The sequence below is a fragment of the Ranitomeya imitator genome, chromosome 7 (assembly GCF_032444005.1).
Source record: "Ranitomeya imitator isolate aRanImi1 chromosome 7, aRanImi1.pri, whole genome shotgun sequence".
Classification (NCBI taxonomy): Eukaryota; Metazoa; Chordata; class Amphibia; order Anura; family Dendrobatidae; genus Ranitomeya; species Ranitomeya imitator.
The window spans coordinates 46,578,812-46,583,624 of NC_091288.1; positions in this window are offsets into that span (position 1 = coordinate 46,578,812).

The following is a 4,813-nucleotide window of genomic DNA, read 5'->3' on the forward strand; positions in this document are numbered from 1 at the left end:
CAGCTACATTCATGAGTGTAATTCCTGACATACCCAGCTCTGCCATGCCACTATATCATCATGAGATAGTCTCCAGAAACAACTCAGCTCTGCTACTTCACAGGTTTCTGCTAAAGCACTCCACTCCATCTCCCTACCAAGTGTCATCTGACCTTCTCAGCTCTGTGAGAAGGTAAGATGACCCTACTCTAATATGTCATTTACCTGACTCTGCTTCATAATCTTCCAGCTACTCTTTTATTGATACAGCCTCCATTTCTCAGTATGTCATACAGCCTCTGGAGACTTTGTTGCTTCTACTAGTTTCCTTTACTGAGTCAACATCATCTGTCCACTCTGCATTTCATTTGCTCATCTGGACTGAGGGCTTCAAGGAACCAACTCTAAAGGTAAGACATAACACTCAATAAGTTTTACTTGTCCAAATTGAAAGACCTTATACTTGATAACTGGCAATTTCAGGTTTCAATACAAAGAATAAGCAAGTGGATAGAAACACTTATTTTTGGGATAAACAAGAACTATTTTTAGGATGAACTTTCACTATCACTTTATACACCCTGTATAGGCAATGTGAAAATGTCCATGGTAAAAGTGTACCTGTCTCATGGCTTTTTTTTTATAGAGAATGTGTTGCAAGGTTTTTGCTGTCTCATCTAAGGGCAGCTTACACTAGAGGCAGAAAACATGATTCAACATATATGTTACTTCCTAGGCTCCTTACTGTAGCTTTGATAAAACATCATTTTATCTGCTGCAGATTTGCTACTCTTCTCAATGATGAGCTTCTCCTATGTAGTCCTTGATATTCATGAGCTCTGCCTTTCAACACACTCAATGACTAATCAACAGTTTTCTGGCAGAACTGTAACACCCCAGGAATCAGGTTGTTACAATGGTGTTGCCTTTCTTTCAGGGAGTGTGCTGCCATGCCTTGAAGCGAGGAAGATCCCTTTAACAGGTGGTACATACATGCAACATTTTATGATTCCAAGCCAGAAGGGGGAGCTCTAAACCCAGTTTCAGGGGAGCTTCCCTAGATATATGTTCTGGCTTGGAGGAGGAGTTGAGTAGTCTAAAGAGGGGGTCGGAGAAAGCTGGAGCCATGCAGCTACGGTGTGCTGCAGTTCCAGACCAGAGAGGAGAAGCAGACAGCGTTGCATCTGTAGAACATGCCAGAGGGAAGAAGCACAACAGAATTAAGGAGCTGGAAGGGAGCTGCGACTGAGCTCCTTGCATGCTGAGGTGCAAGAACCGGACACCGGGAGCCCGAAGCTGTGTGAAACTGTATGTCCCAGAGCAGAACCTCTATGTGTCTGCACCCACACCCCAAGGTACAGCAACATACAGATCCCTGAGGCATGATAGAGACACCTGTTAAAAGGCTTGCGTTGCCTACCATGCAGGTACTGTTTTAGAGCAGGGAAAAAGAGCACCTTGTGTGGATCCTTAGGCAGCAAGGGACTCGCCTTACAGCACAAGAAGAAAGGCTTACAACCTCACCTGAAAGGGGGATCCATAGTCGCTTCTAGGCCGACCGGTCCTCACCAGCACCTGTTACCGGTACCCTGGACTGTGGCCATAAACCACCAGTAAAACAGGTAAAGAGACTGCAACCTTGTGTCCTCTGATTATTTCTGGCACCACACCATCTTTGCCAAATACACCGGGAGTCCTGGGTCCCAGCTTCACCTGTGGGAAGCCGTACCATCATTGCTGCAGTGCCATCACTCCCCAGAGGACACCTTTAAGCAGCATCGGTCACCCCTGACCGAATACCACAGATGGCGTCACAAATATTCTTATTCCTAATAACCCCTTTAAAGATCTTTCCTTTAATTTGGATGCCCAGGGCCACAGACCGGGTTGCTGCCACCCTGACTTCCCCTGTAATGACTACCGGACCCGGTATCGTGTAACCCCTAGGCCCTGGCATGCGCTTCAGAGCGCTGTTAATCAACGGTGCAGGCATAGTACATTACAAAGCACTGGAATGTGTGTCTCTTCCCTTACTTTATGCTGCCCCTCAATTGGAACACATAATTTTGTTAACATATTCTCTTTAAATTCCAAGAGCCGTGCTCCTATTTTAAATATGCTTATTTTTTATGAGAACCCTTTTTACATTGAAGCTGACCTTGTGATCAAATGATCACTGCTGATCTGGCAACACAAACTGGTCCTATATTTCACCTGCAGTGGTCACTGTAAAGGATAAAGGTGGTCCATTAGAATGAATAGCCATCCATATGATATAAAGACAGGATCGGTCAACCAAGAGCTGCTGTTTGCAAAGACTCTCAATTACAGTGGGAGATCTGCCTCATTAGTAGGATGCATAGACAGGGATTATATTGAGGAAATGACTTTCCATCAGGTGAGATCAATCAGGAATGTCATTGAATATGTTATTGGCAGGAGAAGATTATAACTCATATATCTTGTATTATATTGATTTTATTTTATAAAATAATATATACAGTTACATAGTTAATATGCTTGAAAAAAGGCAAATGGCCATCAAGTACAACCGAGGCATGAGAAAGGGTTATGCGTACAACCACAATGCATGATCTGGTCCGTCCCAGAAGAGCTAATGTTTCCCTCCTGATCCCAATTGTTGATCCACTAGACTAAATATTCAAAAAATAATTTTACATAATTCTAATTAATTAGACTGCTCCATAAATTAGCAGTTCTTATCGTAACGAAGACCTGTCTCCTCTGGAGATTGAACTTTTCTTTTTACAGGTGGAAGGAGCACCTCCTTGTCTTTTGAATGGATTTGCATGAAACAACTTTTGAGCATAATTTTTGTATGGCTATTTATGTACAATTTAACCATGTCTCCTCTCGAGACTAAATAAATGTAATTATTTTAATCTTTTCTTTTAAGTAAAATCCTCCATGCCTTTTGTCATTTGTGTGGCTCTGCCTTGCACCTTTTCTAGTTGCACGGCATCTTTTGAATGGATATCCAGAAGTGAACGACATAGTCTAGATGAGGTTGCACCAACATTTTGTAAACTATTATGTCCCTATCTGTTGAGATTACACTTATTTTAATATATGACCACATCCTGCTGGCTTTAGTAGCCACTGATTGACATTGCATGCTGTTATCTATTCTGTGGTCTACAAGAACACCCAGATCCTTCTGTACAAGTGACTCTCCTAGTTTTGCTCCCAATAGAACATATGATACTCATATATTATTAGTCCCCATGTCTATAACTTTACATTTCTCCTCATTTAAACTCATCTGCCAACAGTATTAAAGAGAAACTTACGGTACATTGGTTACGGAAAGTATTCAGACTCCTTTAAATTTTTCACTCTTTGTTTCATTGCAGCCATTTGGTAAATTCAAAAAAGCTCATTTAATTCTCATTAACTCTGCAGCCCATCTTGACTGAAAAAAAACAGAAATGTAGAAATTTTTGCAAATTTAATAAAAAAGAAAAACTGAAATATCGCATGGTATTCAGACCCTTTGCTCAGACACTCATATTTAAGTCACATGCTGTCCATTTCCTTGAGATCCTCCTTGAGATGGTTCTACTCCTTCATTGGAGACCAGCTGTGTTTAATTAAATTGATAGGACTTGATTTGGAAAGGCACACAGTTGTCTATATAAGACCTCACAGCTCATGTCAGACCAAATGAGAATCATGAGATCAAAGGAACTGGCCAAGGAGCTCAGAGACAGAATTCTGGCAAGGCACAGATCTGGCCAAGGTTGCAAAAGAATTTCTGAAGTACTTGAGGTTCCTAAGAGCACAGTATCCTCCATAATCCTTAAATGGAAGAAGTTTGGGACCACCAGAAGTCTTTCTAGATCTGGCCGTCCAGCCAAACTGAGCAATCGTGGGAGAAGAGCTTTGGTGAGAGAGGTAAAGAACAACCTCAAGATCACTGTGGCTGAGCTCCAGAGATGCAGTAGGGAGATGGGAGAAAGTTCCACAAAGTCAACTATCACTGCAACCCTCCACTAGTCGGGCCCTTATGGCAGAGTGGCCCGACGGAAGCCACTCCTTGGTGCCAGATATCTATATATATAATTGTCTAAGGGTTTTTCCGTCCGTCTGTCTGTCTGTCTGTCTGTCCTGGAAATCCCGGCTCTCTGATTGGTCGAGGCCGCAAGGCCTCGACCAATCAGAGACCGGCACAGCATCGACGTAGAAATCCCGCGTCTCTGACGGGCAGAGCGACAATGATGTCATCATGGTTGCCATGGCGACGATGTCATAAAGGTTGCCTCGACCAATCAACGACAGGCACAATCTGCCGCGAATTCTGGAATCATCATTGTCCATATACTACGGGGACATGCATATTCTAGAATACCCGATGCGTTAGAATCGGGCCACAATCTAGTATGAAATAAGAGTCTATGGTCTTATGAGATAAAGATAGACCTTTTTGGTGATAATTCTAAGCAGTATGTGTGGCGAAAACGAGGCACTGCTCATCACCTGCCCAATACAATCCCAACAGTGAAACATGGTGGTGGCAGCATCATGCTATGGGGGTGTTTTTCAGTGCAGGGACAGAACGACTGGTTGTCTTTGAAGGAAACATGAATGCGACCAAGTACAGAGATATCCTGGATGAAAACCTCTTCCAGAGTGCTTTGGACCTCAGACTTGGCCAAAGGTTCACCTTCCAACAAGACAATGACCCTAAGCACACAGCTAAAATAACAAAGGAGTGTCTTCAGAACAACTCTGTGACCATTCTTGACTGACCCAGCCTGAGCCCTGACCTAAACCCACCTTCCTTTGATTGCTCAGAAAACCTCTGAGAAGTGCG